The sequence below is a fragment of the Mus caroli genome, unplaced genomic scaffold (genome assembly GCF_978045245.1).
Source record: "Mus caroli unplaced genomic scaffold, Mus_caroli_1 scaffold_2, whole genome shotgun sequence".
In the NCBI taxonomy this organism is placed as follows: domain Eukaryota; kingdom Metazoa; phylum Chordata; class Mammalia; order Rodentia; family Muridae; genus Mus; species Mus caroli.
In genome coordinates this window covers 71,907,003-71,931,484 of record NW_028227257.1, presented here as the reverse complement: position 1 = coordinate 71,931,484, position 24,482 = coordinate 71,907,003, and the positions used below count along the sequence as shown (strand labels likewise).

The window sequence follows — 24,482 nt, the reverse complement described above, 5'->3', positions numbered from 1 at the left end:
TCCTCCAGCTTAGAACATCCGGCCCATGATGAGTAAGCAGACACCAAGGTACTTTTTTAAATTCCTAAAGATATAACTTGGATGCTTCTAAGGATCAGCCAACTTTTCCTTTATAGTCTTGTTTTCTATCCTGGCCATGGGCAAAGTAGCATTATCATCCTATGAGTCATCATGCTAATAAAGATATCTAATTTGAAGGTAACCCCTTCTCACTATGTAGTGTGGTTAGCCCTCTCCTTTGCTTCCCAACCTTTTCAACTTCTGTCAGGACCCACTGTCTGAAGGCAAAACATCACTGAAGCCAGTTACGTGAAGTGAAGAGATCCTAAAATATTGCCAAGCCATGACTATGGAAGGGTCCTCACAGAGCTGCTAGAGAGGACTGACACAACTGGCTGTCTTAGACATGGTAAAAATGTATGAAGGAATCTAACTATATGATAGAGATTACAAAGAGTTCATCTATTCAAAGATGCTAGGAGTGGTCAGGGAATGAGAGAGAGGAGTTGTGGTCATATACACAGGCATCATTTTTCTGTTCTGTCAAGTTCCCAAAGCAATCTTTATCTTGATTTGTGAATTCATTTATTTTTCTGCATTCTGGGTATTTCTTTTTATATCTATGTCTTCAAATTTCAGAATTAATTTATTAAAAAGATGACACACAGGTCATAGCCCCGAGTTTTGCAGAGAGGATATGTTTGAAAGTCTCCGCTTGCTGAAAGGATATGCTTTGTATGAATAGAAGGTCAGTGAGGAGTTCTGAATAATGTTATCTCTGGAGCATTCTTTCCTAAAGGGAATCATTGTTCTACGTGACTTTTCTCACTAAAATAATTCCACAAGATGAGACTCATTCTCACCTACACTGGTCCCAGGTATAAACATGTGACCCAAGCCTTGACTGTAATGGTAGCTACTTCCCACGCAAGACAAAAGCCAACCCAATCAGAGCTTTCCAGACAGGACAGCAGCCAAACCAGAAGAGTTGTTCTTGCTGTGTTCTGAATTCAGGTGCTGCAAAGCCTAAATAACTTTGCAATGGCATGGGGTCTTCTGAGAAGTAATCAGACAAAGGTAGGAAAGGGTTAAAGAGGAAGGAAAGGAGAAGGAGCGGGGAGGGAGAGACAGACATAGAGACAGAGACAGAGAAAGACAGACACACAGAGGGGAGAGAGAGAGGGAGAGAGAGAGAGAGAGAGAGAGAGAGAGGGAACATGCCTTGGAAAAATCTGAAAAATCTTGAATTTGACTGTATTTAAAAAAAAAAAAAGGCACTCTTTTCCTTCCTAGTTTTAAGTCAATAAACTAATGCTCAATTTCTGCTGGTTTTCCCCTAGTGACAGAGAACTGGCCAAGCTTATAGTTCATGGGATTTCCTACAATCCTTTCCCATATTTTGGATTCTGCCATTCTTTTCAGAGGAAAATAGGATGGATCTTTGTTGGCTTGTGGCAACTCAGCGTACTACCAAGTGAAGGCTGAGAGACTTATGTTGGAAAAATCTATAATAATGAGAATTTTATTTTCGGCCTTAAATCTCTTTTTCTAGTAATGGGATGGGGGGTGTTCCATACTTGGAATGAATACTGATAGTGTCCTTAGAAGACAGAGTCTTTATGATCTACCTTTCTCTCTGTCATCTTGATTAAAGTCTCATCCACGTTTTTACATCATACAGTATTGCTATCAAATGAATGATAACTATTTTACAAGTAGTTTTAGGATTTAAAAAATTACATATGAATATGATTGTCAGACATAAATGTCTTCTAGATATTTCTTTATTTATGACATTTATAGACAAATAAAGAGAAAAAATAGAATATAGATAGATAGATAGATACAGTACTATAATATATGTACATGATGATGATGCCAGAAAGACAGAAAAACAAAGTTGAAGTGTAACTTAAATTAGTGTGGTTATGGAAGGCATCATAAAGAAATAGTACTGACAGAGACCTAAATGAAGTGCAATAACCCACATGATCATCTTGGGATGAACATTCTAGCCAGAGAACATTGCCACTGAAATGTGTGAGGACCACAGAAGTAGCCATGGGGTTCATAGCAGAAAAAACATGGGAGAAATGGTGAGGACAGCCTCATTTTTTTGATAGTATAACTCCAGACTTCTCTGTTGCTTGCTATACAAAACTCTAAGCTTATAGGCCATAAGGGCAGATCTATATTCATGCTCTCAGTGCCTGGCACATTACTACCAAATAGTAGAGGCTAAAATGTTCAGTCAGCAATTATTATGAATTATGCATTTGTGACTAAATTACTGGGTTCTCAGCAAATGCTTGTCAGATTTGCATCTGAATAATATATTTGAGTTAGGCCAGATGTGACATGTTTAAATACTACAGGAACTATGTATATTGTAAAAATGGTGTAGAAGTTGGAATCTTTTGGTTTGCCCTGTGTTTTTTCTCTGTGCTGGAGGGCAAATCCAGAACTTCCTTGGTAGGCATGTTTGTGATCACAGAGCTACACATAGTCCTCATCTGGAGTTTGTTTGTTGTTGTTTTCTTAGCTTTGCTTTGCTTTGATGGTGGGTTTTTTTTCCTTCTTTTCTTTTTCACCCTTTAGTTCTTTTTAGTCAAATGAGGTAACTTCTATGAAGGGGTATGGGGTGGTAAAGAAATGCTGTTGGATGTATTTTTGTATAAGGCATCTGATTAGTTAATGCAATAAATGTGCTACAAAAATTATTTCATGACTTACTCTTTTTTGAGCGTTAAATTCTAATGCTTCACCCCAGTTACCTCAGTTCACATTCCTTCACTCTTGTATATTTACTTTATGTTCTTGTTTTATGACTAGTGCTGAAATATTCACAATTATTTATACCCTTACAATATTTTACTGCTTTAGAACTTCCCCTCAAGTTTAAACTGTAGCACATTCTGCTTTAATACCACAAATATCTGTGCAATTGGGAGATGCAAAATAACACAGAGATCAGAAGACAAGCACATCTCAAAGAGAGAAAATCTGATTAGAGAGAAGGCACCAGGAACTGTGTTCTGTTGGATTGCATGTAAACACGATTGGAGAGACTTTCACAGTGAAGCAGGAACTTCAATATCATTTCACAGGCATATCCTATGGACAGGAGATAGCCTTGTTCCTGACCCTCTGCCTCCAAATCTTTACAGTGCAGTGTACTGTACTTGATGCTGGGAAATAAGTGCCCACACAGCAGCAATTCAATAGGGCAAGAGAAGTGCGAGCCCTCAGATCTGCTTTCCCTCTCCCCCACACAGTGTCAATGCCTCAAAATGGCTGTATATCAAGTGGGAAATAAAAAATCAAAATGGAGTCCTAAAGGGCCCAGGCAAATACACTGTTTCTATCCATGCTCTTCAATCAGGTGGCATCCTGGGGGAGGGACGTGCCACATATGGCCTTCTTTCTAGGTGGTGACAATGAGCGCCTTGAGGTCCATCCTCTCCTGGAATTGGGACACTTTCAGAGCAATGGAGATCAGGGGCACCAGCATGACACGGGGTCCTGGTTGATCTTGGCAACATCCTTCTTGTAGCTATCAATATACAGCCACATGGTAGCCCCTAGACGCCCAGTGCCACTCAGTCTGAAGATGATACAAGAACCATCTGCAAAAGTAAGCTGCAAGCCTTGATTTTTTGAAATGCTTCCATCTACTGAGTCACTCTATTCAAAGTTATCAGCTTTCTCCAAAGGTAGAGTTTATCTTTTGCTCAGAACTGCTTCCCCACAAAGGAGTGGTCCAGCATCAGAGCCTCCAGGTCCTTTATCATTTTGCTTGCACCCTCAGTTTCCACCTCCTTGTAGTCATACCTGGTAAAGAAGTTGCAACCAAGCTTCTACCAGTGGTCTTTGAGGATATCCTCCAGGCTCTGTTTGTGGATGGCCAAAATGTAGAGCCACGCTAGGAAAGTCCACAGTCCATCTTTCTCTCAGATGTGGTCTGAACTAGTTCCAAAGTACTCCTCTCCACAGACGGACAGTTTGCTTACATCCATCAAATTCTCCAAAAGTGTCCAGCTAGTTGGAATCTCACCCAAAGCGATCTTTGTGGCATTTGCTACCCAGTTCAGAGCACCACTTGTGGGAATGCTTCATGCAAAGTCAGGGACCCCGATCTGCTGGAAATATGGAATGCTGAAGATATTGGCAGCGATGACAGCCACAGAGTCAGAAGGGTTCACAAAGAACCCATACATGCCCAGAATCATGTTCTGATCCCCATCACCATCAAAGGCAGCCCTGAAATCATGCTCTCCTGAGTTCATCGTCTCCACCAGGTAGGTGAGGTTAGGGTCAGGTTGGGTGGCCTCCAAAGTCGTCCAGGGGAGCAGAGTTCATAACAGAGTTCACAGGGGCACCAAGTTATTCACAGAGGATCTTCTTTACATACATTCCCACGAGATTTTTATATTTATGCAAAATCTGTTTCAAACAGAATTAGCGGTATTTGGGGAAATATAAATTTTATGATTCATGAATGCTTCTAAAATGTGCGACAAAGTAAATTGAAGCCAAACAAAAGAAAAAGGTTGAAACCACATTCATGAAAATTTATTTATTTTCAGGACTGTGAATAAATAAATGAAATGTGGAACCTGTAACACTGAGTAGACATCAATGATAAAATTATGGTTGATAAAAATTAAGCAAACAAAAAGATGGCAAGATGTAAAGTATGATGTTTATTTCCTAATCTTAAATAGCTACTTAAATGGTATGCTTAAAGCTAATGAGTTGTTTATGACTGAAGCAGATGAGCATTTAACCTACTCTAAAACTTCTATGATAAGAAGTATAATAGCACCAAAGATATCATATATATATATATATGTGTGTGTGTATGTGTGTGTGTGTGTGTGTGTGTGTGTATATATATATATATATATATATATATATATATATATATATATATATACATTCACACCGACACCAATGATCCCTTGTGGCCCAATGAATAAGACATCTGCTTTCAGAAAAATGTGCATGTAGCACCATTGGTCATTATAAAAATTCAATAGATAAGTTTGAATAATAGAAGTTCCATCTTTAATGCCCGTGGCTCTTGCTACCACTAAAGGCCTTGTGAATGTCTGTGGTCTGTGCTGCATCCTGAAGCTATGTTAATGACTATGAGTCATAGGGCCCTTTGGGGGCCATACTAATAGGAGTGGCCTTCACTCCCACGTGCGGTCAGGGTGATGACTGTAGTCTGTCTGACACCAAGCATCTGGGTCTGTGGGCCTACTGAAGCTGGGGACTGTGTTCATTGTTTGTGCTGCCACCTAAGACCATGTGAACGCCTACGATCCATGCTTCCACTGACTATAAAGAGCAAAAGAGCTACTTTGGCATTGCTATCAAAGACTGCAAATGTACAACTGAGAAAGAGGGACATAGAGGGTTTCTGTGACAACTTCTACCCTCACTCCAACTCCCAATAGCCCCTAAAGTAGCAGCCTAAACAGGAAGGCATTGAAGAGAACTCTTAAAAAGTGTGACACGACTGTAGAAGTTGGTGCTACACAAATGATGGTTTCTGGCGGAGGGGGTTCGGTGTAGAAAGCCTCAGTTCTATTTAAGGAGCAGGTCACAGTGAGTTCAATCATGTTCCAGTGAGTATAAAGATAACACAAATTGGACATTTTTTATTTCAATTTTAACTTTTTGTGGTGAGAAGAGATCACCAAGGTGGGGTGTATATATGGAAAGACTGGGAAATGAGTGTGATTGAGGTGCATGATATGAAATTGAAATATAAAAGAACCAATAGATATGTTATATTTTTATAAAAGATCTGATTTTAGTATATAAAATTATTATTAAAATCTAATAAAAAGCATTTGAAATGTAAATGAAGAAAATACCTAGTAAAAATATAATATAAAATAAAAATAAAAAAATAAAAAAATAAAATCTAATAAAATAAAATACTATATTTGAGACAGGTTCTCACATATCCTAGACTGTCCTCAAACTCCATGTGCAGCTGAAGATGACCTTAAATTTTGGATCTTCATGTCTGGCATGTATGGTGCAAGCTTTATGACCCAGGAATTTGCTCGTGTTAGGCAGCTATATCCTCAAGTCCAAAAACACAGTCCTTCTAGTTCCTCCAAACCTAGGGAAAACAAAGCATAAATATAGTATAGTTTATAAAAGCTATATTATTAAATATAAGATCAAAAATACCAGATATACAAATAATAGCAGTGGGTTTCCTTAACTTAGCTATTAAGAAAAAAAAAAAAAAAAAGAATTTGGAGATTGAGAGTCCAATCCCAGTTCTGTGGCATATGCACTCGGAAGTGATGACGCAGTTAGGGGTGTGAACAAACAAACAAAAGTATAAAAGGTATACCAGCTAAGTCTAAACAATAGAGGTTACTGTCATGCTAGATGATATTAAAATCTAATAAAAATCAGTAAAAACATCAAGGGACTTTGAAAATAACCAAGCTTTTATTTTAGATTATTTGGCAGGGGTTAGTGATGTATCTCAGTAGGTACTGTTGTTTGTTGTCAAACCTGACAACATTTCTTCCCAGGTTCCCACAGAATAGAAAAAAAAAAATTGAGGCCTACAAGTTATTCTTAGACTTTCATAAGTTTCTGTGGATGAGCACACTGTAAGCAAACAAATGCAAAACCACTTTTTTTTTTTACTTTTATCATTTTACGCTTTAATCAGTTTTATCATTTTTACATTATTTTGTCAATTTTACCTTGTTTCGCTTTGAGTTAATCTAATGTGCTCTCTTATATTCTAGCTGCAGCTAGACTAGGAAGTTCTTTACAGTCATTCCTCTTCCAGTACAGAATGAAGCCTAGAGTCTGCTACTACATAATTAAAAGACATGCAGCCTTAATAAAGATGTATTTCTTTAGAACAGTAAATAATCACAGCACAGGCCTGTTAGAAAGTGTTCCACTCATAAGAAAACAACATCATTTTGATTCCCTTTTTTTTTCTAATTCTAACAATTATATATTGTTTTGAACTAAATTATAAAGTAAAATAATACATGTAGACATTAAGAAAATAGAAATATGTTAGGTATATGTGCTTTTAATTACTAATCTGAGGGTACATTAATTCAGATAAAAATTGTACATATTCCTAACTCTAAAGAAACACCACTATAAAGCACATATAACTTAAATATATGTACATATCCTATAATAAGAAAATAAAATCTTCAAATGTTAAAAATTTATTAAATATAACTACATATTGGGTTAATAAATTTTCTATAAATTGCAGAATTAAGAACAAGATCAAGATAATATTCCCTAACAAAAATATGTGAAATAAAACAGTAAGGCAAAGGAGAAAGGGACTTCAAAAGGAAAAACTAGAAATCAACAGTAAGGAATATAAAACAGAAACGGACCTTACAGAAATTCTAAGATTCTCTCTGTGTTGCATAACTATGAGAGCAAAGGTGTCAAAAGTGAATCTGAGAGTCAACTTTTAAAAAATTCCTAACTTATATAACTGCCATTCTGTATTTATACTAAAAAAGTCAAGAAAAATTCAGTCTTATACATGAATGAAAGAACTAAATGAATCATTAGAAAAACTGATTAATCAATAGTTTTCAAAGCATATTTTTTCATAGATGTGGCAATGGCACTTCATAAAATGTAACACCCTCTTTTGAAAACACATCTTAATAAAATTAAAAGAAGATTCAGAGCCAGAATTCTAATTAATGAGGAAAATAATAAGGCCATTCTCACAAAGTAAAAGACATTAAAATAAGCTTTTTCTTGATACTAGTGTTGAACGTACTGTGCAGTATTTAACTAATGCAACAGGAAAAGAAAACTCATAAAAGAGGGGTAGGTAGTACGTAAATGTTGAAAGTAAAACCATTATTATCTGTAAATATGGAAATGATTTTGTAAATCCAAAGCAGAGATAAGAAACCATTACAAGTTAACACAGTAACCATGCATGATCGTCACATAGAGAAAACTATCTCAAGATTTGTCAACACCTGAACATATGCCTCCCTACAAAGACAGCACTACACTTAATTCTAAAGGAATGTCAAGGAAACAATTAACATCAGCATGAATAAAACTTGGATATGATGATCACAGACTCAGAAATAGGAAAAAATAAATAGAAATATTTTCCTGTAGTCTTAGAAAAAAAATCCAATATTACCTACTTGCTTTAATCAAGAGACAATATATTTTCAACTGTAAAGAAACAAAAATTTTTGAAAGCTCTTCATCCTCTAGTCCCGCCCACAGCATGAGTACATGGGCAGTACAGCCTGGACGCTGGTTAGACAGAAAGCTGCAAGAGGGTGTGAGGGATGAGTTGTAGACCTTGAAGGAATTAGAAAGATTAGTGTGGAGTATGTAAAAGTCTCAAAAATTTATGTTAAAAATATATTAAAAAAGAAAAGAAAAGCCAATATTAATATTTTTAAATGAATATTTTGTGAAATATAAACAATATTATAAATCAGTAAAATTTTTATAAGAAGAAAAATGCTGAGAAAGAAGTCATAATACATTAAAGCATAACACTCTAATTGAAAAGTCTGATGCATTCGGCAAGAGAATCCTTGCTGGCACTTGACGTAGCAGGAAAACACACTATTTGGGGACACAAACAATCTGAAAGTCAGTGGATCCCTGGGGCATGGAATATAAGAAGCCAGTTCTTTGGGTCTGTTGTGGCCTTAAAGTAACTTCACATTTAATAACTATGGTTTCATGATGCCCATGATTATTGAAGGATTAAGTCACACTCTTTGCTCAGTTATTTATTCTGTAGTCTCAAGTCCCGTACAGTGCAGTAAAAGATTATGGTGTAGGCTTATGCTACCTATTTTATAATGAATATTTTTCTAGGTCTGTACAAACTAGAAGAGTCAATTATACATTCGCTCAATCTCCCTTGTGGGTTTAGCCATGAGTTACAATTAGGTGAAGTTCACTAGAGGCTTTCATAAATAGACACTTTCCTCCCAGCTACACTGGAGATGAAAAACTACCACCATTGCATTTCTCCTACTTTATGGCTTTCAATAGAATTAGAATTCCTAGATATAAATTGACCATCTTATAAATGCAAATAAAAAGAACTGAAGAAAAAAGCTGAGAGAGAAAGGAGATGGAAGAGATTTTTATATCACTATTACAAAGGCTTAATTAACTGGGCCAGTAGCAACCTTTCCTTAAATTTCTTTTTATGCTTTTGGGTGGGAAGATGATATCTATTTAGGTAAGTATTAGGAAGGCATTCTGTTATAGTAGAATGTATTTCTAACTGTAAACATAATGTTTAAAAGAGTAAAAGGTAATGAATATACTGTGTATTTTCATAGGGCTTAACATAGTGACAGATATTACAATGAAGTGTTAAAGATTTGAAACAGTCCTATTATGAATCCTTATTCAAGACTAGTCACTTACAGGCCATTGATTACAGATTATTCTTATTCATTTGCTTTTAATTAATATAAACCACACAAGTTAGTCTAAATTGTGGGCTGCTGTGTGTATATTTATGTATGTTTTTACACACACACACACACACACACACAGAGACAGACAGAGACAGAGACAGACAGAGAGAGACAGACAGAGACACAGAGAGAGAGAGACAGAGGCAGAGAGAGAGAGAGAAAGGCAGACAGACAAACATCAATGTGGGGCCTCAAATTCAAAAGAAGAGTAATTATACAGAGAGTTTTGTGCCCAAACATGTAAAAGCATGACTAAGATGGGTTTTATTTAATTCTGAAGGACACAATCCACCAATGATTCAAAGGAACCTAGAGCATTCACCAATGGATGGTAAAAAGATTGCTCCTTACCCTCCATTTCGTATTTTTCATGGAAAAGGTGTGAGTGAAGGGTTGAAGCTGGACAGTCTTTATGTATGACCTGTGAGTTCAACCAAGAGTTGCTATGATGTGGATAAGTTGTTCTGCCCAAGAACAATTATTCACATAGGTAGATGAAAATGTCTTCACCTTCCTTTGTTATTTCCATTAGTTTCCTGTCTTCAACTAAAAGGCAAGGACCACCAAAAGCACAGCCATGGCTAGGTAGGCACCATATTCATCATTGGACAACTGGTTGAGGCTGACATCATGTTTACAGATGTGATTCTAGACCAAGAGAAATCTTCGTTGCAAATCCTAACAGCTGTGCCATTTCCCAGACACCCAATGCCTAAAAGACAGGTTGACCTTTGTAGGTTTAGTTCATCAAGATCTGTGGTCACCTCCCCAGGGGGGAGAAGTAGTGGGGGCAGAAAGTATTCTGCGTACAAGTTCAATGAAAGAAGACAGATTCACCTGCAAATATGCTGTCTTTATTTTTCTAGTATGAAATAGACCTAGCCAGACACCACAGTGTATATATAGTGCAAGATTTAGTTCATTTAGTTGTTACAACAAATATATACCATTGAGGTCATATATTAGGGGAAATTTTTTTGAAAACTAATAAATACTGTAGCAGTGCTACAAATCTTAACAGGAAGCAAAGATGGAGGGATACCCTTGCCTAGAAAATTTGAGGTTCTTATTTCTTACAAAATTGCATTAACTCCTTGTTTAACATTAAAAAGTAGTTCCCTTCCCATAAGTTGTTGTAAATATTTAAGAATACTTCCAATCTTTCAAAATAAATTTTTTAATAATATTGCAGGTATGCTCATTGCATTTCTTTAGTAAAGTAGCTCAAAATCGTTCCTGAAAACAATAGTCAAAGAATGAAGCACCCCATTTACCAGTGGGCAAGAGTCCTCAGAACTCGTGAGAAGATCTCAGAAATTTAAGAGAGGTTCTACTTTCCATTCCTATATTAGGCAAAAGTTTTACTTAAAAGTGGTCCTTGCTCCACCTGACTTTTCAGAAACTCATTCAAAGGTTAAGAAAAGGAATCTCGGCATCAGTGATTTCTCAGAAACCCCCAGCGACCCTGCCCAATTACAGTAGATCACATCTGGACTCCAAACATCATAGACACTAAGGCAGAAAGTTTGCTATGAGTTTGAAGCTAACCTGGGTGATACAGTGTGACAGGAAGCTGTCTGAGCTACTGTATAAGACTCTCAAATGTTAAAAAATAGTAATGTCAGGGTACATCTTCATTAATTCTTCTCTTTTTGAATTTGCATTAATGTTCAAGATTATAATATAATCACACCATTTCTCCCTCTCCTTTGCTTCCTCCATGCCTTTCTCTTACACCCCTCTCTGCTCTCCTTCAAAGACATAGTCTCCATTTTCACTAATTGTTATTACATGCATAAAATATATTCATATAATTCCAAATATAACTTATTCAGTCATATAATGCTTCTTGTATCTATGTTCTAGGGCTGACTGTCTGGCACTGGACAATAGCTCCCAAGTTGGAATTAAGGCCCACTCAACAAGAGGGAAAACACACCTGATATTGGAAACCTAGCTAACCACTGTGTCCTAGTGAGTCAGGAAAGATCTTAAAACCTCACCTGGAGTTAGATGCCTAGTCCGATTCTTTCCACTAACTTGTTACTGAGTTACTATAATAAATATAAGAGGTTATGAGCTAATACAGTAGTCCCGTCTGCTGGGGATGAAGATTTATGTCTCCAAGCAGAACAAAAGTAGATCTTACAGGGTTGGAATTGAGCTGCAAGCTTACTGGAAACATTCACATTGTAAGGAAAAGAGTCATAACTATCAATGAGTTCTGGTTTTAGGCCACCATGTGATATTACTGAGAAAGCCAAGTATAGTTTCCCACGTATTGACTAACAGGAAGATTTCCTAAGAAAAATGAATTAGTAAGTTCCCAAGAGTTGTGTTTATAACATTTATAAAGTATATACTTAGTAGTGCCATCCTTTATATTGGATTGAACCAATTTTTAGACAATTCAGCAGTTCCTTATAATTCATACTGGGGTAGAGGGAAATAGGAAGGAAAATATTTTACACACACACATATGTATATATATATATATATATATATATATATATATATATATATATATATATCTCGCCTTGTTTTGGGGTTAGCAGCAGCTAGAATTCAATGTTTCAGTTTATTACTGCAAAATTCTAGAGTAGGTAGTTGGCTACAGCTGTAACTACTATCTCCAGATAGTCTTCTTAAAGCAAATTCTGCTTTGTAAATCCTTTGCTCATAGCTATAGCTTCCCTTTATGCAGCATTATAGAATGTAAAAGCACAGCATATTTGCTTCTTAACAGAAGCCACCACAGGGTCAATAAAGTAGAAAACAGGTCTGCATGATGGTGGATGCTATGAAAATTTTGGCATCAGGTATGACCTGGGTGGATGCAATGTGACCAGAAATTGGATTTTATCTTCAAGGTGGTTATGAGAAATTGATCCTATTTTTAAGAGAAGGGAAACTTTTAGAATATTATATTATACCCCCAAATCACAGAGGTTTTTTTTTTGAGCCAGACAACCAAAGAAAGGGGAGGAGATAATTTCTTTAGACAAGTTACTCTGCTATCAGCCACACAGTCCTAAAATATCTGCAGATCACCTTCCTTTACTTCAGGACAGTGGAAGAAATGGGTCAAAGATAAGGGTAAGGCTGTCATACTGTGTCCGTTTCTCTTAGACTACAGTTGGAAAGTCTATGTGAGCTAGACTTAGGCACACAAATGATGTTTAAGAGACATTTTCCCTCATCTCTTGACAGTTGAAGTCTTCCAAGAAGCAGATTATTAGATGTAATTTATTGTGAAAGAGCTACATTACAGGGAGGGATTAGGACATGGTACAGAAGGCCTTCAGATAATGTTAGGTCTGACACCTGTATAAAGACAAAAAGGAGGGAAGAAGTTGGGTAGAAAGAGCCTAGGACAGCAGCATAGAAAAAAACATTTCACTTGATCTATCATCCAGCTTTTCAGGAGCCTAGATATCCAGGAGCCACCTATAGGGACTGATAACCGAGAGCCTATACAACGGAATATACAGAGCAGTTGCAGCTATGGCCATAATGCATTATGCTCCTCACACTGACAGATTATAGTGATTTGTTTTCATAGCTAGTATAATGCTGAAGCCTAACAAGCAAGACCCATAGTTAGAAAAAACATAAACAAGTAAATCCCAAATAATAAACAGAAATCAACTCTGGTTTGTGTACTCGAAAGCATAGCATCATAGAAAGCTATTTTGTAAGATATCTGGAAAAAAAGAGAAATCTGAATGAGTCTGCCCAAGATGTTACTGCTCCTACCATTTATTGCACCCCACACCCTCCTGCATCACCTCAGAACTACCCGACATGAAGGCCACTGGCACACAGATACTGACTGAATAAACTCTAAATCACTGTTGTTCCTTCACATCAACTAACTTAGATGTAAAGTCCAGGAAGGGATATCTAATTGTTGAAATATTAGCCACAAGTCCTAAACATCTGGTAGGGATGCCTAATTTCACAAATAAAAATATGAAATATACAAGTAAGAATTTAGATAAACAATGAAAAATAGTTTGATAGCTCATGTGTTCCTTTTAATGTCCAAATATAAGCTTTACTCAGAAATAATAGCAGGTAAGTATACAGGTACAAGCGAATGTACCACTGTATGTCTCTTGGGCTATGGGGATATCCAGAACACAGGCAAAGTTTCATGGATGGAGAGTGGGTGCTTTGGCCAGGAATTCTGACAAGACAACATTTCAATGAACACCACATGCACACAGTTCTTCAGAAGCCCCAGAAGAAACAGGGCTTTGAAGCACCTGGCTCTAGTGCTAAAAGAGAGGTGCATCCCATAAACCCTGGGACCCCTGGGTCTGTGAGTGTGCTTTTCAGGTGGCTCTGCCATCTGGACAGGAGCCTCTCTGAAATAAGGGCAAAGGAAAGAGGAGGCATTTTAGCCTTTGAAAAGCACTCACTCAGATAACCAGAACCATGTGTCCCAAGCCCATATAGCTTTGTTCTCAGCAGGGTGTCAGATGCTGTCTGGCCTGTCTGGCTTTCTCCAGGCAACCAGTACCAGGTGGAAAGATGACAGCTTCCCACTCTCAACCCCTCTCCAGGGCTTCACAGGATTCACGGTCAACCAAGGGCAGGCAGATCACTTTGTCTTTGTCTCTTACACATACAACCATCAGTGTTGCCAAATACAAAAGAGGAAAGTGAAGTTCTTCAGTGTTGTTTCTTCATAATGGTTCTCTGAGGATGTGTCCAAAGGCCTCTTTGCAAGGCTCTTTTTGATGCTCCATGAAGAAAAAACATGTTTATGCTAAAAGTTTCACTGCATTTTTACAGAAATGTCTAGGATTAGTTGATTTCTATCTTGTAACTTCTCTATCCGCAACATACATCTAGATGATGTGAATCAGGTTATAAATCAATTGTTAGATTATCTTTCACTCAGAAACATTTATGGGCATTAATCAGTAAGCGAAGTAAGCACTATTTTCACAGAGTTTTCTTCTTGTACACAGCACAGAAGTAAAGATAAAGTTTTATATAGAGTTCAGTCCAATTAAACTAATGTTTATTAATGGCATTTGGAATTCCCAGGAGCCAGTCTTCATGGGATTAAATTCATGCTGAAGAAATGGTAAATTATATTCCTATTTTTTTAGACACTCTTTGAGATGCTTGTAATAGGCCAGGCCCCAGACTGGAGCCTGAATATCTACAAAAGAACAAGTGTCAAGAGGTTCATGTAGATCTTACAATCCTGTGCAGGGAAAATATATCTAAAGATCCTACAGATGGGATTGTGCAGATGATGATAAAATTTACCATGGTCCTTGCTGAGTAAATGATTGATTGAATGAATGAATGAATGAATGAATAGTGGATATCATGAAAGCCTTCCTGGGATCATCTAATAAGGCCTACAAGGCCAAGATACTTAGGTCTAATCTAACATTATGGGTAAAGTCATATAACAGGAAGAAGAAGTGAGATGCAACCCACTATGTACCAAACACAGTACTATGAATTTATAAGTTTTATTTGAATATCTTGGGTATTCACTTTTGTCTCCATTTTGTAAGCAAACTGACAAAATCTATCCTCCCGTCCTCACACATCTTCCCTCTCCTTGCATCCATGGATTCAGTGCAGCCTTCAACAGAGGAGCAGCATAGAGAGTATTTTACTCTCATTTCTTGCTATTTACCAGAGCCCTTATTTATTCTATTGGCCTTTATGAGTCTCAAAACTCCAACACTGTCCCTGTGTCAGGACCTTGCACAGTTTATCTGTCTCACCAGCTCTTTCCTTCTCTCAAATGCTGAGATGGCCTTACCTGATTACATTTACTACAGTGGGTTATGGCATTCTGGTGACCTCTTCTTGTCTCTCTCCATGTCATTCACGATTATGTGACAACACAGTTAATATTCAGTCATTAGTATCTCTTCCCCCACTGAAACGAAAGCTCAAAATAGGTAGGAGAATATGAATCCTACTTAGATCTTTGGACTAAAACAACAAAACAAAACAAAACAAAAAACAAAAAAAAACTTTTTAAAATAAGAAAAGTATTGAAATTATATCGTGACTAAATAATTTCCCCCCTTCTCTTTCCTCCTTCCAAGCCCTCCTCCCATGCATACCCTTTACACTCTCTTAAATTGGCAGCCTCTCTTTCTTGAACTGTTAAATATCCCTCATCAAAGAAAATTCTTTTCATAAGAGATAGGGACTGTTACTGAAACCATAATGGTCAAAATGCATAGCACAATAGAACACGTGGCCCTCAGTCCCAATTGGCACATCTGACACAATTCCTGTTCCTTAGGCCCAGGGAGGATTTTGGAAGAAGAGGCAGACACATTGTTAGAGCTGGAGGAGTAAGGATTTTGCTGAGAGATTATATCTTCTAGAAATGTCAGAGAAGCTATGTTCATGAAATCTCAACAACATGCCTACCTAAACAAGATCTGAGCAGAAAGGATGCTAATAGACATCAAAGAGAAAGCTCAAGAGGCTTCAACTTTAGACAAAACATACAGATATCTAGGGAATACTTAGAGAGTGGGGGAAATAGTCTTCCCCATAGGGCAGGGTCTACTCCCCTATTTTGTTATTTAATATCAAGTAGTCAGCTTTGAAATTATATACATAAAGTAACATTATATGAACTGAAGAGGCTATGTGTGTATAAAACTTTTATTTTTATGTAATTAATTTTAATTTTTCCTTATCGCTAAACAGAATTCCATTTTATATATGTACAACATTTTTTATTCTCTTTTATTAATTAAAGTAGGTTTAGGTTTTTCCATTTTCTAGCTACTGTAAATAGAGATACAATGAATATGATATACTTTGGGCTTGGGATGGCTGCCCAAAGACTCTTCTACACATGATAGGAAAGCTTCACATATAAAATTAGAAAACTATGGTTGCCCAAACAAAACTTCCATAATGAAAACACCAGTGGCCATGCCACTGAAGTGGAAACTTCCAGGTTCTTTGGAAAGTCAGTTGTGTCAGATGGTATTTTGCTGGGGCAAACGGATGAAGGAGTATTTTCCTGAAGCAGACATAGGTGAAAGGAGTTTTACTAAAGCAAGCATGTGAAAGGACGCATGCTAAAGGATTCTTTGCTAAGGACACACATGTATTAGTTCGACTTACATTGTGATGTTGAGCTCAATTTGCCATAACTCCATAGAGAGAAATGCATCAAAAACTTCTTGTGAGGCTCCTGCAGCTTCTTTCTGCTTCCATAGGTTTGGGAGGATTGGCAGAGTGATGACAGCTGATAGATTCACATGGAGTTTTGCTAAGACAGACTCACATTCTGAGGACAGAAACATGGTAAGGCAAGACCCATGGAGGACATGTGATGTTTGGAGGGAGTGTAAATAGGACCCAGTGGACAGTGATGGAGGCTTGCTTGCTTAGCTAGCTTTGCAATGCTTCTTGGTCTCTCATCTTCGCTGATCTTCACTTTGTTGAGAGGGGCACATCAAAGAACATCTCCTGGTGTCCCTGGTGGTAGTGGTCCCTCCTGTTGACTAGTGTTGATTCACCTGAGGCCTCATTGTTCTTGCTAAGTCATACCATGGCTACTGCTATGCACACACTGTTGAACTGGATTGTGTGTATATCCCTGAAGTGTTTGTGAGTGGTTCTAGCTACTGCTGCTGACCTATGAACTGAACTGCTGACTTCTTGACAATGCATATGCAATTTGCTCCCAAGAACATTTTCTAAACAAACCCACTTCCCCCATATCCTAATAATTTTTCTTTTCCACTATCTCTGGTGGGTGGTGAGCTAGAAGGGAGGTTAAAGTGATTAAGAACCATTATTATAATTAGGGTTGAGAAAAATCTAAAGTTACAAGATCCCCTCATTAGAGGAAGAGCTAATGGATAGATTCTGAGAAAGGGAGAGTCAGTTTTCTCTCGATATGAGTTCTCTGATAGGTTAGTCAATCCCAAGTGGTAAGCCCTGAACACAAGTCCATGTGAACAATACTATGTGGAATCAGTAGCTTGCATTAATTTTCTTCATCCATGAAGAAAGCTATGACAAATGCAGAGATATCTAGAAAGGAGTAAATCCCAGACAATTACCACACCCAGGCTTAGACTAAGAGGGAGAAGAAGAAAACACAATTCCTGGCTTCACTGAATTCTGGACCTTAGGGAAGAGGCCCCCTTACAGTAGCTCTGCTCATGGGAGAGATGACCAACTCATGGGAGAGATGACTATAGTCCTAGCACTTAGTACCCTGAAGCAAAAGGATTACAAGTTCAAGGCCAGTAAGATCTTATCAGATAGTTTCTCTGATTATAACCTTGAGCAAAGAGGAAGCTTCCATATCTAAACCTCTCACTACCCCCACCCTCTCTTCTCCTGCACTACCTCTCATTGGCTAAACCTAATTGAAATGCAGTGGGCAAAAGAGTGCAGGTGTTGTCTGTCTCCCAGGCACAGAGCAAGATGGAGAAAGCAAAGAGTAGATACAAGATTCAAAATGAATAGAATACCAAGACATAAGGAATTCATTTGTCCTGCTCATCTCATTTTAACACTGTATAGACTATCATTCACCACATTTTGCTTGGTAAATATGTCAATGGATAAACTATGCCTTGTGAAAGAAAAGAACGCGGGACTTATGCTGAAACAATCAGAAGTCATGCAAGTGTGTTTCGGTGTGATTTCTAGCCAGGCAGCAGGCAGCAGCCTAGAATGGTAAGGCAGAATTGAAAGTACCTTCTACAGAGAAATTGCCTTTCTATTCGATTAGCATTAAAGACTTCTATAAACTCTAAAGGTCATATGAATTGGAAGACACAGATCATATCCATAAATGGCAAGGAATGCCCATTGAATTCAATATAACCTGACCATCTACTCATTTAAAGGTCTGAGCTGCTGGCCAGTTAAGAGGAAGCAGAGCTGGAGTTAAGTGCCTCATGCTGCCTTGCCTCTTAGCTTTGAACCACGAAGGTGCAAGAAATAGAAAACTGTTTAGATGGGTCAAATAACCAAAGCAAGTCTATATTAGAAGAAACAGAAGTGTAGAGAAGAGACCATAATTTTTCTCTCCATCTAGCCAGAGCTAAGTTGCAGACAGCTATAAAAATATTTAAACTCCTGCTATGACCCAGTACAAGGCTAGACTCTAAGGTGAATGTGACAATTAAGTGTTTCTGCCCGGCTATTTATTCTCTGGTCACATCTGAGTGGTCTCTATCGTCCTGCCATGACTTCTCTTGCCAATTTGACTGATTGTTTGTTTGTTTGTTTGTTTGTGTAGAAAGTCAACCTAGCATGTCTTTTCTCACTCTAGTGTTCTTTATTTTTGGATTTTTTAAATTGTTTTTGGTGATGGTAGAGGTGCTGTGTGTAATGTATGTTGTGCGTGTGTGGTTGTTGTTTTTGTTGCAGTGCTAGTAACTGAACACAAGGCCTTGCATATGTTTGGCAAACACTGTATCACTGAGCTACATCTCAAACTGAGAGTCTGCTTATGATTCCAACCTGGCCATAAACCTGTCAACTGCCTCAGCTTCCCACTTGATGAGATTACAGACTGGTGCCACCATTATCAACTTTGAATTTGGATTCAAATTTCCCAACAGAAAGAATCAAAAGAGATGGATAGTTCTCTTGTCTAGGTAAGTTAGTAAACAGTGGTCAGCCCCTTGACCCCTGTTCATTCAGCAATGATCATCAAGGCATACTCTATGAGGACAGCAGAGGTTTCTTCCCCAGAAAGGGTGGAGGCAAAAGACATCATCAGTATAAAATATCTCTTCCCATATCTGTCCATTCAAACTTCACATGCTTTCATTTGCATACTCCTTAGAAAATATGCAAGAGCAGGCTGTGAAGGAGGAAATGAAGACATACAGAGGTGATTATAGCATCGGGTTCTGTGTTTTAATTTACTGTGTTAGTTGCAAGTTTGACGATCAGTCATTCCTGTTTGTTTGTGAAACAGTCAATCATAACTGATCAGTGACCCATTGACACAGACTCTATCTAGGGCATCACCACAGACAGTGATTAGTGTTATATGTAGCAACAGAAAAGAGGAGGAGAGAGTTGTCCCTCTAATTTAGTTCTAACTAAATGAGCAACTACAGCAAAGCCAGGCAGAGCCAACAAAAATTCCTAAAATTAGTTCATACTAATTAAAGTATATTATAACAAAAGACAAATACAACCCCTAAAAAAATAAATGGTCTTTAGAAAACTGTACACTGAGCCAAATAATAAACATATTAGAATGTGAGTACTTTAGATTATCAAATCATAACCAATGCCAACAATGTGTAATAGTCAAGAATTTTAAAAATTACATTTAATCTAATTCATTTAGGTCTTGCACTTGAAAAACTTGTTACAGATACAAATCCAAGTGGTAAGAATTATATGCAATTGTATAATTTCAACGAACAACTCTTTGGGTGCTACTACATCAAAATGCCATAAATGGAAAATCTTAAAACAGCAATACTGTCAGTTTTCAGAGAAGCAACCATTGTCTTAGCAGCAGGCTGGGTTGTTCAGTGATCTCCCCCTTGGCTAACAACTCAATCAAATGCAACCCAGTGTGGCCACTAGAAGTCTTCCCTGACTACAAGACATGGCAAGTTCAGACTCCTTACCCCCCCATTACTAGGAGTCCTTAATAGGATCAACTTCATAGGTTCCAGAAGTTTCTACTATACTTGGTTTCCATATCATCCCCCTCCCCCCCAAATATTCCCCTATTCTATCTACCTCTCCCTACACTCTCTCCCTTCATCCCATGTCGCCACCCCTACTTTCTAGTCTCTTTTGCACAAGAAGGTACTCTTCAGGGTACAAAAAGAGAATTGGAAAACAAACAGGGCCACAAAACCTTTTCCCTACAATTTGCCCTACCTGCAAGATGCAACTGGGCAATGGGGATACAGAACTTGTGGCAGTAGTCAACCAATGTCTGATTTAACCTTAGTCCCACCCTAGGAGAGGGATCCCATTCCTGATACTGCTTGGATGGCCAGGAATGATTAGCACAGAGATCAAGGGTAGAACAGAAATTGTCAAAGACAAATCAAGACACAATCAAAAAATGAAATCATTTTTAATGGATATTCTGGTACATTTACCATACTCATAGATTAGTGCCTTTTCTAGTCATTATCAGAGAGGCAAGAGCTTCCCCTGCAGTAGATAGGAATGGATGCAGGAATCCACAGCCAAACATTACAATTGGAGAACTCTGTTGGGTCCTTCCCCATCAGAGTTTGAGGAATTCTATAGGAGAGGAGTAAGAGGTAGGGGGGATGAAGGACACTAGGACAACATGTCCCACTGATTCTATTAAGCAGGTTTGCATATGGTCTCACAAAGATTGAAATGGCAAGCACTGGGCTTGCAGGGTTCTGCACCAGGTCTTTTGTGTATATGTTGCAGCTGTTGAGGGTTTTTTGGGGTTTTGTTTTGTTTTTTTTTCTTTTATTCTTTTTGTTTTTTGTTTTTATTGTTTGGGTTTTTTTATTTTTGTCACATTCTTTTTTTTTCCCAACACATCTTTGACAGAACATCTTTTATTATAGTGTTTAGCACTTGGCAGACAATCATCAAAACATTTTGAATGAATAAATGAATGACAAATGGTGCCTCCAGTCCACTGTCAGAAAAGTGCAGCCTTAGGTGTTATCAAATGGAAGGAAATGAGGTAAACTGCATAGATCACATTCTCTCATGGGCTTCAGTATTAACACATATGTGTATCTTAATATCCAGTAACATACTTCATTCTGCAGAAACAGATCTTCAGGATTCTGACATCATCCATAACTCTTTCATATCTGTGTGAGTTTATTGCCACTTTGTGTTTCCACATACTCTGAAAATTATGAGGAAATTAATGCTTCCCATTTCCAGAAGTATTTTCAATATGAATTATGTAAATGTTTTTGTCAGATTCTTAACTGTATAAATGGGCATGTCTACTCTTTTGCTTGCTCTTGAGATGTCTTTACTCCTTTTAGGTTGCCTTATTCAGTCTCGGCTTTAGAGCTTTTGCCCTGACTTCCTGTACTTTGCTTTGCCATGTTTGGTTGTCATATATTGGAAGCCTGCTTTTTTTGAAAGGTAGACAGCAGGAGAGTTGATTTGGTGGATATGGAAAGGTTGGGTGGTGAGCTGGGAGGAATGGAAGGAGGGGAACTGTGTTCTGGATGTATTGTATAAGAGAAAAATCTATTTTCAATAATTTTTTTTAAAAATGATATATTCTTCCCTGGGGAAGACTGTTTCATGCTCTTGAAATTCTTTAGTTTTTTTGTAGGTTTTCTGTAAGGCTGGAACCTCCTGGGCTTTCCCCCATCATCTTTAATATTTTTATTGCTTTTGTCCTTGTTCAGCTCATATTTAGGAAGTCATATTGGTGAGACTTTATGTGTATAGTTTCTAAGGTTTCTAGGAGATACAATTTCATAGAAAACTTCCTTGTTTTCTGGTTCTTACACTATTTCTTTCTGTCTTGTCTTCCACAATGGTATCAGGGCCTTGGGTGTAGGAGTTATTTTGGAGATGTTCCCATTGTGGCTGTGTTCCACAACTCTGCATTTTGGTTGGTTTTGGTTGTAATCATCTCCATCCTTCTTGCTGTGTGTCTCTTTTTTTTTTTCTTTTTTACATTTCTTTGTTTTTAAATTAGGTGCTTTCTTATTTTACATTTCAAATGCTATCCCAAAAGTCCCCCATACTCTCCCCTACTCCCCTAACTACCCACTCCCACTTCTTGGCCCTGGTGTTTCCCTGAACTGAGGCATATAAAGTTTGCAAGACCATCGGGCCTCTCTTCCCAATGATGGCCAACTAGGCCATCTTGTGATACATATGCAGCTAGAGACACGAGCTCTGGGGGGGTACTGGTTAGTTCATATTGTTGTTCCACCAATAGGTTTGCAGACCCCTTTAGCTCCTTGGGTACTTTCTCTAGCTCCTCCATTGTGGGCCCTGTGTTCCATCCAATAGCTGACTGTGGGCATCCACTTCTGTGTTTGACAGGCACCGGCATAGCCTTACAAGAGACAGCTATATCAGGGTTTTTTCAGCAAAATCTTGCTGGCGTGTGCAATGGTGTCTGCATTTGGAGGCTGATCATGGGATGGATCCCTGGGTGTGGCAGTCTCTAGATGGTCCATCCTTTAAGTCCAGTTAAAGAGCTGCTGGTTACTGCCAAGACAGATGCATGACACTACTGCACCTTCAGATTATTGTACCATATTGGTTGGTGTTGTAGTTTTATAGATATCAGAGCTAGCTAGCTAGGTAGTATTGTTCATTGCTTCCTTCCTTTGTAAGATTGCATGGTGTCTTCTAAATGATTATGTACATATGGGCACCATGAATGGATCTTGTTCCCACAAAGACCAGATATGGGCATTGGAACTCCTTAAACTGGAGTTGCAGATGATTGTAAACTGGCAGGTGGTTACCAGTAACCTGACTAGAGTTATCAGTGAGAGTAGAAAGCACTCTTAACCATCTCCAGGTTCTATATCCACATTGTCTTATATAGAGATGTTGATATTAAAGTTTAGACAGACAGATGAACAGACAGAGAGAAACACATAAATAGATGATAGGTAGATGATAGGTATCAATAAGTAAAATGAACTTATTATTCCATTTGTTCAGCATATATTGATGTTCACTAGGTAATATGATATAACTATCAACTGGGTATATAACCAAGTATATATGTATATACCAGTATGTAACTGGATATGTAACTACTTGCCTCTCATATTTAAAGTCCTTCATTTACACACATACACAGAGTGAGACAGGGAGAGACAGAGAGACAGTGTGAGAGACAATGAGTGAAGGGGAGGGCAGGCTCTTGGAGATATAGCAGGGTACAAAGAAAATTGTTGAGGACATGATCTTAAGTATGAAAAATGAATAAATTAAAGATGGATAAGATGCTGCTAGAAGAAAATTTAAGCCGTCTACTTTTTTCAGGAGTTATTGAGTAATTAGAAGTAAGCTAAATCTGAAGAATGAGTTAGAGAAATTAAGATTTTTTTGATAGCTTAAACAATGGTGTCCATCCAGGATATGTTTACTCTTTAGGGAATGTTTATTTAGAAGTAACTTTGGTTGTCACAATGATTAGAAACAACTTCTGACCACCAATAAGTAGAGACCAGTGCTGTTGTTAAACAGCATTTAATTCACAGCTTAGATGCCAGAGATGGGAATTAATTACCAGGCCCCAAATTGTGTAATGTTGAAATTGAGGAATCCAGAATTAGAGGTGGACAGAGAGCCCAGGGAGAAATGTAGGAAGCAGGAATCTGCAGCATGGCCCATCAGCTAAGCACTGCACAGAAATATTTACACAACTTAACATGCTTCATCCTATCTCACAGATGAAGAAATCAATATTCAGAGATTAAACTACTTCCCCAAGGCAAAATGGTTAGAAATTCGAGAGACAACATTAGCCTAGGTGTGACTCCCAAGGTTCCTTCCTCTTTGTAGGAGTTGTTTAGTTCAGTCTAATTTCCCTGACTTAAAAATGATCTGAAATCAAATCTCTAGGAGTGAAACTATTGAATTCTATCAGCAGAAAAAAGGAGGTTTGACAGGTAAATATACCACCAGGAGTTTAAGAAGCTCTCCAAAGACACTGGAAATGGGGTCTATATCTAAGTATGATAAGTGGTGTGGAGAAAAGGAAGTCTGAGGAACAACAGATAGGGGGAATAAAGAGACTGGAAGAGACATTCCCTTAAGCCTGTGAGCCAAGCACAGGCATCAGTGGTGAAGAGCAACTGGCTAGTGATATAATTATGTAAGGATAATTGATACTGGGAGGGTGGGGTGGGTGTAGGATTCTGATGGGAAATCCAAAGCACACAAAAAACATACTAAAATGGCCGGGCACTCGGGAGGCAGAGGCAGGCAGATTTCTGAGTTCGAGGCCAGCCTGGTCTACAGAGT

General features: G+C 37.9%; 1 pseudogene; it reads right to left on the bottom strand.

Moving 5' to 3' along the window:
• Positions 1–3,424: 3,424 nt before the first annotated feature.
• The window catches only part of LOC110306802 (phosphoglucomutase-1 pseudogene), a 113,738-nt pseudogene continuing 92,680 nt past the window's right edge, over positions 3,425–24,482 (bottom strand).